Raw genomic sequence first — 12,263 nt, 5'->3', positions numbered from 1 at the left:
TTTCGGAGCTCACAGGATGCAATAATGAAATGTTTATTTGCAGGATCAATCTGCGTCCATCACGGCGACAGCTTTTTAATCTAATTAGGACTCAGCACATCAACAGGACTGAGATGAAAATTGCTTTCGGGCTCCAGTAATCGAGACTGCTGAGGAATGGGTTCATTATTACGGCTTGTGTGTAAAATGAGGAAACGATACAAGGTTTCAAAGCTGATGGGTGTTTTTCTCCAGTGATACAGACTCTGCTCTTTTATTATGTATGACAGATCACGCTCGCACAAACAAGAGAAGCAATCAGGCCATTGCAGTTACAATGTGCCCATTTATTTGGTTTGGTTTTCCTCTGCTTGTTTCATATTTGCATATTTTAAATAACTGTGTAACAGCCCCTGTTTATTGAAGTTATAGCTATTAAATCATGATATATCTATTTATATACTGATACTTAAATAAGAAGCTAGCTCTACTGAGGCAGGATCCCTCAATCAATATCTACACAATGGACACGTACAATCCGGTCTAGTTCATAATCCTGTCAACTCAACTCAGTTCTAATAGGATGACACTCAGAATCGACTTCATATAATCAATCTGAGAACTCTAATACAATTAAAATGCTAACTGTCCAGTAGGCAGTCTGGTTACATGATTTTCTGTATAACTGACCCACTCCCTGAATGTATAGAGGATTCACTGCAAGACTTGCTTCGCCTGCTTTAAAACCTATTGCAAGCTGACAATCATGAGCCTCTGGGGCATGCAAACCCAAAACAAGGGCTATCGCACGCAGCGATCCGGCTCATTGAAAACCCGGCTACTCCATTGTGTACTGTCAATATAATGCTAATATGAAGGGTAAATAGTGTTACTGTATATCCACATTGTATTGTGTGCAGAAGCTGTAATACAACCTTACCTGACATATACATAGTTGATGGTTTTCCCAGAAGATGTAATAATTTGTTAAGTGGCCTCCTTAAAGAGCAGCCAGTGACTAAGTGAATATAATTAAGAGGCCATTTCTGCAAGATTCGTTCTTTAATGATGTTTTGCAAAAGAAAGATTGTAATTGTCGCTATTTCTTATGTCACACTTTCAAATTCGGCTAATAAATCTCTCCTGGGCACTCTAAAAGACGCACTCACTATAATCAGAACTCGTGGTAGGAATATTAATACCTTACTACGTAATCAGTTACGATGACGGGGCCATTTACAGGATTGAAATCAAGACTTCAGAAAGAAAAAGAAAAGAAAAGAGAAAGAACAAACAAGATCAAACCCCTAAAGGTGACCAAATCTTTGAGCAGCCTGGCTGCCCCGTGGTCATTGCAATGTGAAACCAGCCTGGCTGCCCTGCGGTCACTGCAATGTGAAACCAGCCTGGCTGCCCTGCGGTCACTGCAATGTGAAACCAGCCTGGCTGCCCTGCGGTCATTGCAATGTGAAACCAGCCTGGCTGCCCTGCGGTCACTGCAATGTGAAACCATCCTGGCTGTCCTGTGGTCATTGATTGCAATAGAACAGGAATCCCGGTTTTTACAGCAAAACACAAAAGGATATTTTCCAAATGAAGGATGATTTTACCAGGAATGCGTCTGGCTCGTTGGAATCGAAACAGCAGGGACAGCAGGGTCTTGGCGTGGAGGTTTGTTAGCAGCGTTCCTCTGACTCTGTGTTTGAAGGTGGCAGTGATGTAACACATCTTCTTAAAGTATGTCTCCACAGCAGAAGGTGTGGCTTGTTTCTAGGTTAGCCTGCTCCCTGTTCTGGGGAGCCATGGAGAGATGCTCATTTTTCACAGCTACCTGCAGCCACTTACTCAGTGTGGGCAGAGATGGAAGGGGCAGGAAAGGCAAGCCCACAAAGGAAAGTGAATGTCATGCTTCATAATCAGCATGGATACCGTCAAAACACAGATACACACTAGCTGTGCACTGGCAAATAAAGATGTATTAATGTGCAATCACATCATAACACTACATACTATTGAAGACTAAGGAGAATTGAGGATATCTGCTTCAACCTACATAACCTACATTTACTAACATGGCTTTTTAATGTGAAGTAATGTGAGATATGCAGAGTGCTGGCATAACGGCTGCTCTTCGACACTCTGGAAATGATCAATCACAACTACAGCTGGAAGGGCCTCTCAGAGCTCCTCTTATTTCATCACAAATACACTTCGTTCCTGGTGTGATTGCACTTCTAGGAGTCCCTGTTACTGCACACCGCTTTTAATTGCACTTTTCTGAAATTGTACATTGGTTTTGAACAGTGGAATTAGAAAGAAAACCTGCTAAATAATAAACGAAATAGAAACATCAATAGGAAATAAAACAACACAAAACATGGGCTATTTTACAGACAAGAAACAAATAAAACATTTCTGAAAACGCTTACTATAAAGCATCCTGTATTATGTCAATTTCCAGCTCCAATAATTCAATTCAGGTAGTTTAGCATTGGTTAAGGATAATTCTTTTGAATATCACATCACATTGGAAACTGGGACACAGTCAGTGTCAGACAGCCTAGTGTTTTATGTACAGCAGCTGTTTTTATCCTTCACTATTTCTGTACGCTCGTGTGCAGTGAATCACCAGGCTGCGTTCCTACAGTGGCATGCCACGCACGTTTTTGGGGGGTAGTTTTTAAACCAACCAACAGTGCTGTCAAGTTTGAATTAAAAAGGTAAGTTTTAACCCTGAATTATACTGTATGTGTGCGTCAAACGTAACGTTTATATTCAGAGCACAACTATTTCTGCCGGCACTAAATATGTGGTTGACATGAATAATGTATTATAAATAGGCTTTGTAGCTGATTTGATTTATGCAATAGCACAGTTCCTCGATACTAACAATTCTTCATGTTATTTTCTTAGTCCTGAATATGATTTTATTGCGTGAATGTGTTTTATGACTCCACTGTTATTATTGAGGACAGGATCACCTAATGACAGTGCTAAGACAGCAGTTAAAATGGATCATTTCCATAGGTCATGCTGGCTGTTTCATTCTTCTGTTAAATCATCACTGAATTATTAAAAGGGAGATGGAGTCTCATTGCCTTTCTCTTGTACAGAAACACTCTTTTGGAACGCTGTGCCCAATGAAATGCCTGGAGATAGTGCTGTCAGTACCAGCACATCATGCATAATACTAACATCTTCACTGATCTATAAAACACTCAGGTTAATAAATATCATTCATGCAAAGTCAGCATTTCTTTACGTCAGAGGCTTCTTGATGGAAATGTTTCTTTCTAATGAAAAGAAGGCTGTAATCCAAGACCCTTCCAGTCTGCGTGCTGCTCCTCAGTTTGAATCATTATGACGTGGCCTCCACAGAATCATACTGTACATGGAAACCCACACACCTCTTCCAAGAGCCATTTAAGTCTTTGTTTGAAATACTGCCTAAAGAAGAAAAAAAGAGAGAAGAGAAGCTCTTCAAGTCTCTGAGCGCCAACTTGTCTCGAGCGGGCTTAGAAAGCAGTTGCATGGGTTTTCTCAAACCTTTCAAAATGAGGCTCTAAAAACTACATGGTATCTACCACAAGCTTACATCTGAATAAAACCATGTAAAGGATGGCACCGTAGCCTTAAATCTTACTACCCTGATTCAAGTTATCCATAGTAAAAGCATAGCAAAGTGTAACAAAGCATCGTGAAAGCACGGTGAAGCCCAGAGAAGTACAGTAAAGCATATTAATAAACATGGCAAACCATGGTAAACTATGTGTTAAATGTTTATAAGGATAAAACTCTAGGTAACGCTTTACAAAGGGTCTCAAATTACATAGTAAAATACAATAACTACAATAATTACAATGTTATTATGCATAGTTACAATGTACTTAATGTGCATATCGTTTTGCAAGATATATGCAAATTATATCAGAAAAGGGTTAGGGTTTGCAAAAAAAAACATATACACATTACTAACATTGTAACTATGCCTGATAACATTGCAATTATGTGCAAGCGCATGTGTATTTATTAAGTCACTACTATGTAAATACACAGTAGTTAGTGACACTTAATGCAAAGTGTTACCTAACTTTAATTATAAAAATCTGAATGTATTTATTTTTGTCTGGTGTTCCATTGCAGTGGAGTGAGTGCATTCCTGATATCACCGCACTGTAGAATGGTCCTGATGAAGAAACACTTTATTTGTCCTTGTAACAGGGCGAGCAGCCCTGCACATTGTTTTGTTTATTTTTGGTTTAGAACGGAGTCCCCTCCGCCCCTGTGCAGATTATTGTTTTGTGTTTATTATGATTTAGTAATGTTTTGTATATTTATGACGGCGAGCGCCGCAGGTTTTGTTATTGTTTTGTATTTATAATTATTATGTGTTTAGGACTGCATAGCCGTTTTGTTTGTTATTTTTGTAAACTCGTGCAGAAGGTGGCCATCTCCCGAATTAATTAGGTGATTTAATTTGTTGCTAATCGGGAGATGGTCACCTGTTATAAAAAGCCTGCAGCTCTCCAACTCGGGGTGGGAGTTCAGAGGAGGAACGAGAGAGGAGAGAAAACGAAACAATCTGAATAATAGACATAGGAACAGTGAAGACAATCTGCCCAGCCTGACCTGTGTTTTATTTATATTTTGTGTTCGGGATTTGTTTTGTTAAAATATTTTATTTATTTTTGTTTTGCAAATAAAAACGAGAGCCAGACGATTCTTTCTTTTACCTGCAATACTCCCTGGTGTCAGTAATTTTTCCCTTCCTGCTTCTGCCTGACGTCAGACCACCAGTCACCCTGTCACAGTCCAGATAAGAGACGAGCACTGTGCTAAATGAGATTCAGTAACAGCAGGAGGGAGAGAGCTAGGAAGTTATTTACCTAATAAAAATCAAATGTACCTAGCTCATTAAACACTATTATACAGATGACAAAGAAAGATGCCTTGGTGGAGAGAAGAATGCTTCCCTGGGGGGGGGTTGTGTATCTGAAACCAATCAGATAAGAGCTAACTTCAATCACCCCAATGAGGTGCATTAGAGAGTGTGTTTGTGGCAGACCTCATTACAGTGACACCTGCATTAAGTGCTTGGAATCAGAGTAAGTGTGTGTTCAACCTTGCAGCCACATGGGGAAATTATTTTTCCTTTAAGAATGAGAAATGCGCTTGGATATGCATGGGTAGCAATATATTTTTAAACCACAGATTCGCATCCAGGAGCCTGTAATTGAAGCAAGGGGGGTGCAGAGGTCATCGCCCTGCCTGTAAACCTGCATTTCAGTTTCCTCGCTGCTCCTCAGTCATCAGGAAATGAAACGTCCTGGTGGTGTGTTAAATGAAGACTCTCCAGGGAGCCAGAAATGAGATCTTTCCAAATAACAAAACCATCCTGTGATCAGAAGACACGCTGCTTATGTTTTTGTTTTTTATTATTATTTAAATTGTATATGTTTTGTTCTGATAAAACATTTCAGAACATGCCGAAAAAAGTATGGGTTTGGTATTTAAATGTGCTGGTTTGTGTACGGTTGTATTTCACCTAGCAGTCTGTGTAGGGTTAGGGTTCGGGTAATAATATATTTATATTTTCTATAAACATTGTGATGTGAAAATGGTATAACCTGAAATACAATACTGCTAGGTTTCATTATTAAGATGATAAAATACACTTTTCCTTTTTGAGTTCCAGGGCAGAACTAAAAATAAAAAACACACACACAAGGTAAGAAGATGATCTGAATCTTCCTGCAGTGGGTGGAAAGAACACAATGAAACTAATATAGCCGCACTCCCACTGCAAACACCAACCTGCACCAGAATAGCTATAGGAAACAGAGGCTCAGTGGCTGTCAGGAGCTGCATTTAGATACAGCTCCCACTGTGCCTTCATGGTCTGAGTCACTCATGCATTCACTGCTTTATATATATATATATCTTTATTATGGTGAGCTGCGTTTAACTGGTTTGCTCAGATCATAATAAGAACAAGAAGTATTGAATCTCCTTTATCAGTGCTAGGGTTAACGTGCAACCTGTTTGTGTTCTACCGGTGTGCATGTTGAGTCACAAACAGTTTGACCTGCATGGGTTTTTTACAGAACATTCCTTTTCAACTCTAAACTGTTTCTCCTTACCTCATTCTTTAGATGGGGAGAATATTTGCAAACCTCTGCTCTAAGGAATAGGAACACCATCTTACTGAAGACAACCCTAACCCTAACCCTAACCCTAACCCTAACCCTAACCCTAACCCTAACCCTAACCCTAAACCTAACCCTAACCCTAACCCTAACCCCTAACCCTAACCCCTAACCCCTAACCCTAACCCTAACCCTAGCCCTAACCCTAGCCCTAACCCTAACCCTAACCCTAAACCTTTTCTGATAGTTACATATGGAATCAATAGAGGCTTCAACACTGAGGACATGTCACATTCAAAAGCATCTTCATGAATCCAAATCCTGGCAGTAGAGAAACAGCCAGACACAAATACAATCCCACACAGCACCATTACAAGATGACTGCCCTTATCATTTTAAAATGTCATGTCAGAGGAAGGAAGGAAAGGAAGGACTGTATCTGTAAACATGGATTTTAGTCCCTTTCAGTGCTTGAATCCTAAGCGTGCAAAGAGTCAATACATGCTATTCAAAAAAAAAAAAAAAAACATTTTCATGCTGCAACATATGCAAAACACACACACACGCACGCAGTATTAAGTGTCTTTGATCGCGGTGCTGGTTTTAAATAGCAGCTTTATAGAATTGCTTGTATTTTTGAGATCTGTTTTAAAGCCCCAGTGTGCAGGGGAACAATGTTGTTTGCTCAGTTTGCTTAGCTGAGCGTGCAGCAGAAGACAGGTGTTATCTCACCCCTTAGTGCTCATGAAAATGACCTTCTCCTAGCATTGGGATTCAGGATAGCTTTACTGAGGAGAATCATAACGTTTATGACAAAACTATCCATTAGGACAGTACTTCGGATCACTAAGAAATATTTTTTCAGTGGTTTGAATAATAATAATAATAATAATAAGAATAATAATAATAATAATAATAATAATAATAATAATAATAATGTATGTAATTCAAGCATGCCAACACACCATTTGAATCATCTTTAATAACATTCGAATCACTTTTAAGAACACAGCAGAATGTGTGATGCTTTGCAGGACTGAGTGGAAGTGTTACTGCTGGCACACATCACTTACAGAGCTTAGTTGGTTTGGAAACAGTCTGTGGATAAAAACATTTTGTATTTCTGGCAGGGAGTGAATAGTCCCTGCATTGGAACGCACTGAAAGTAACAGCACTAGTATAACATAAAAACACTATCAATGTACGGTAATGCACTCAAGATATAATGAGTCTTTCTTAATGCAATATGGTTCAGGACAAAAAGAGTTGCTTCGCTCTACAAATGCATGTTCACAGGTGAGGGAGAAAGCAGCTATGAGATGATGCGATGAGAGAGTATCTGGTCGTCCTGTAAACCAGGATGTGTGCAGTAAGAGATCTGAGCTGATCCCATGCATCCTGCATCACAAACTCATAACAGTTTACCAGCATGTGTGTGCACATTTACCATTGCACACCAGATGGCATGCTGGGATTGATACAAGCCTGTCTTACTGTGCCAGGGATGTAAAATCACAAACTATATTGATTTCTTAGGTTCAACAATCCCTGACTCACTCTGACTCACTCTGACTCTCTCTCTCTCTCTCTCTCTCTCTCTCTCTCTCTCTCTCTCTCTCTCTCTCTCTCTCTCTGTATATATATATATATATATATATATATATATATATATATATATATATATATTCCAGTGGAAGGGCCTCATCCAGGATGTTTAAGAGACCCATACATATTTATGCCAGTGTGACTGCCGCAAGGAAAATCAATTTGTGTTCGTTGAACTTATTAAATTGTGTGGCTTTAAGGAGCGCTCAAATATCTGAGTGATGTGGCTCAGGAGGGCTGGCATCATTTCACATTATTCTGTAAATGTACCATTGTCAAGTCAGCTCCCGGTGATTCTGTGTGACTCTGTACAATGATGTGATCTGTATTTGTTTAAAGTATGCATGATAATTCGTGCCACATTGTATTTGATGTGAATTTTAATTACATGTATGTGTTCTACCACATGAGGAAATTACATTACAGTACAAGCACTGTCCTTTTGGCTCCATTAATCTGAAAATGTCTAAATAGGCGCCAATTCAAGCTAACAGCTTAGTCTGCCACTCTCCCTTGCTTTGACATGTGCTTCATACAGGACTTTAAAAAAACAACATTGACAAAGTGCACAAAACAGAGGAATAAATAACATTTATTTACCATGTCAGGCATTAAACAATCTAACAGAACACCCCTCGGTAAGCAAGCGGCGTGTTCTCAAAGCCAAAGTGTTCTTTAAGACCTTGATGTATATGAATCAATTCATAAATAAACATGCATTACTTGTCATGACGCACGTGCATCAACATATGACATGAACAGAACAAGAGAAAAGCAAAAGTCAACTGTGTGTTAATAAACTATAATAACAAAGTACCAGACAAACTAACGACAATAAACTAACTGTCAAAGTAAATTAACACAGCACCCCTAAACAAGCTACAAAATGCAGCAGCGGCTCCAGATTAATTATGAATTCATGTACAGGAGCAATAGTCAAGGCACGCACAAAATGATGGAACAGAATGGTGAAGCAACTCACCAGAACGGGAAAATGATGGAATAGAATGGTGAAGCAACTCACCAGAACGGGAAAATGATGGAACAGAATGGTGAAGCAACTCACCAGAACGGGAAAATGATGGAACAGAATGGTGAAGCAACTCACCAGAACAGGAAAATGATGGAACAGAATGGTGAAGCAACTCACCAGAACGGGAAAATGATGGAACAGAATGGTGAAGCAACTCACCAGAACAGGAAAATGATGGAACAGAATGGTGAAGCAACTCACCAGAACGGGAAAATGATGGAACAGAATGGTGAAGCAACTCACCAGAACGGGAAAATGATGGAACAGAATGGTGAAGCAACTCACCAGAACGGGAAAATGATGGAACAGAATGGTGAAGCAACTCACCAGAACGGGAAAATGATGGAACAGAATGGTGAAGCAACTCACCAGAACGGGAAAATGATGGAACAGAATGGTGAAGCAACTCACCAGAACGGGAAAATGACGAGGCAATGATATGACAGCGGCTCTGGAAAGATTGAATAAACCAATCAGTGTGCTTCAGGACACTCTCATGTGTCACAATTGAAAAGATTGAATTTAACATTTGAATTTAAGTTTGATGATGATGACTTATCGGGTTACAGCGCTGTATCCGTTGTGAACGAATCGCTAGCGGTGCCAAGAAGGTGTATTTCTATGTGAAGTTCCTGTTCTTTAAGGCAGAGCATTTACAATGGGAAACATCTGTGTCATCACAAGGTGTTCTCTTAGGTGAAGTGTGCTCTTAGGAGGTGCTCCTATACGCGGAGTCTACTGTACCTATACATACAAATAACTTATATACCTATAAGCCTAAGTATATACATACATATTTTCGTTTCTATGTTGATTCAAGAGACGGCAGTCCATCTTTGGTCCCAGTGATTTCTTCAAGGTACTTGTCCTGGCAGAGTGTTGACTTATTCTGGGCTGCGGGGATGGAAATTAAATGCTGTAACGGTGGGGTATGAATATAAAGAGATGTATTTGCTTTGACATGTGTCAGCCACAATGTTACATATGTATGCTGATGTCTGCTGAGTTTAGCTTACAGCAAAAAAAAAAAAAAACCTTTGATGCAATCTAACAAAAAACACAGGAATTGGATAAACAAAAGAAAGGGACACCAAGTTACTGGCAGCTATCAATACTTCATCATGAAGTATCTCTACTCACCTCGTGCGTTAACTTTCCATAAGCCTTGAATTTAAAACCCTTCTATACTGAACTTTACCTCTGCGTACCGTGTCTCTGGAAAGCTAGATTGAACGAAAGCTAGACTGAATGAAAATGAATGAAGTCAGACAAAGTTCTTTACTGCATTAAAAAAACAACATTTTGGAATTGCAGAGAAAACTTAAAAACTAGGGCACACTGCCTGCAAAGACAGCATTGTGCTTCGCGAGATCTGATGCAGGTGCTTCACAATGGCATGCATGTCTGTTTAAAAGCAAAAAAACAAACTGCTCCCTCCCTACCTAATAATAATCCACGAGACGCAATTAGTTTTTCTGTTTACAGCAGGACTTACAGTGTGTGCGCCTGCACTGTAACAGCTTATGCCTTCAGGACGTTGGCACCAAAACATGATCTGAACCAATGACTTTGTAAGTGGCTCTCCAGGAGTTCCTGCCAACATTCCCGCACAAGCCCTCTCTTTATGGTGAACCAAGTCTTTGTTTGAACGAAACATCACATTCAGGACCCAGTGTGCTGTTCCAGGTGCCAGTGAGGTATAAATAGAATGGGAACTACGTGGCTCGACTGTGGTGATTTATAGCTCGCTGAGCCAACACATGCGCTGCCAGATCTGCCTAGCAAGGATATCATTCATTATTGCAGTACCGAGCTGTTGGCAAGGAGGTAGACTGAATAAAGACAGATAGTTTGAATGTAGCTGAGACATGACAAACTGTCAGGGCCAGCTCAGTAAGCACCATGATTCTTTAGCTGATCGGATACTTTTATTATATGAACCAAGACGATAAAAAAGGTCCTATTGGCACTCTGTAATTATCTTCAGGCGCTTACACCTGCGCGTGTGTCGTGTTGCTAGGTGCGTTGTTAGGCAATAAGGCCTTGGTGTCATATTGAGATTCAAAATGAAAAAGAGTATAAAAAAAAGAGCTTTGCAACGAGGTTAAAGTAAGGTGGCTCATTGTGGACACGGACATTGTTGTGTATATTTTTGTCCTTAATGAGTCAGCATACTAAAGAGCTCTCTCCAGAGACCAGCTGTCTAACAATAGCACCGCTTGGAATACTGTTCAGCCAATCAGGGCTCCATTCTAGACATTTGCGTCACAATTCGTAATCCAAATGAGAACGAGAAGGGTTCTACAAGTTTGAAGTGAAGTTTCACTGTATGTTGTTTTTCATTTAGAATATAGCATACCGTGTATCTGTCCTGAGCTATATTTAGTGCCCTGCCTTCATGAGTCATGCGCTTTTTCATCAAGAAAGCTGAAGGTGTAAAGAATGCTCCTTCCATTCATTCCTGCAATACCACAGGATGGAAACAGTGCTACTGCAGAGCCCAGAGCAGCTTCACTGGGTAGCCATGACAACCGCTACAGAGCAACCGAAAGGCATTTCATATCTGTGCTGCATCTTTTGCTTTTTTTTTTGTAGAAACAGCTTTATAACAGCAGCAGCACTTTATATTACGGGTCTCTATTTACTGTGTATTTACATGGTAGTTACTTAGTAAATACATGTGTGCTTCCACAATCACAATGCTATTATGCAGAGTTACAATGAACAAATGTGTAAATATGTTTGCATGCTATAACCCTACTCCTAACCCTAACCCTAAACCTTTTCTGATACTTACATATATCATGCAAAAAAGATTTACACGTTGCCTGCATTGTAACTGTGTATAATAACACTGTAATGTTGTGTCAGTGCACATGTATTTACTATGTAACGACTATGTAAAGACACAGTAATTGGAGACACTTCATGGAAAGTGTCAGAACAGCTCTACTGAGCAGTTTAACACCAGTAGACACATATTTATATATATAGAATGAACTTCCACATGAAACCACATTCGGAAAAAGAAAAGACATCATTATTACCTGGATTCTTTATTGAAAGCGATGGTGTTCCGGATATTGCTTTGTAATGATGTACATCAATATTATATTCGGAGAAGATAAAAAGCAAAAGATTCTACCTAAGACACTTCTACCTCATTTCTTCATTGATGACACCCATCTGCAGCTAACATAACTCTGTACTCTGTATTCAGAATATCTATCTCCCCAGGATATGTACTCAGGAGGGAGCGCTCTGATCATCCTAGCCCTTCAGTTCGCTCGCCCCTGGCTGTCTCTTCATTGCACGAGGGGAGACTTCCAGTAGCAACTAGCTATGAACAACACAGCTGAAACAAAAGCCAGCAATCTGCAGAAAGGAGTGAGACGGGCAGGCTGGGGTTGAAATCCAGTGATTTCACAGAGAGGGATTGAGTTGCGTCTCGTGACAAACAAGCTGTGCATCGATTATCTTTCAGAACAAGAGCTGTCAAT

General features: G+C 39.9%; 1 long non-coding RNA gene across 1 annotated transcript; it reads right to left on the bottom strand.

The window, feature by feature from the left end:
- Positions 1-1,857: 1,857 nt before the first annotated feature.
- LOC131702142 (uncharacterized) lies at positions 1,858-12,032 on the bottom strand. Its single transcript, XR_009309306.1, has 3 exons — positions 11,811-12,032; positions 9,557-9,657; positions 1,858-3,426 (listed from the first exon to the last, which is right to left on the bottom strand). It is a non-coding gene; the product is annotated as an uncharacterized LOC131702142 (long non-coding RNA).
- Between the last annotated feature and the right edge of the window lie 231 nt (positions 12,033-12,263).

The sequence above is a fragment of the Acipenser ruthenus genome, chromosome 29 (genome assembly GCF_902713425.1).
Source record: "Acipenser ruthenus chromosome 29, fAciRut3.2 maternal haplotype, whole genome shotgun sequence".
NCBI lineage: Eukaryota > Metazoa > Chordata > Actinopteri > Acipenseriformes > Acipenseridae > Acipenser > Acipenser ruthenus.
Note: the sequence above shows the minus strand (reverse complement) of the source record. Positions and strands in the feature narration are given on the sequence as shown.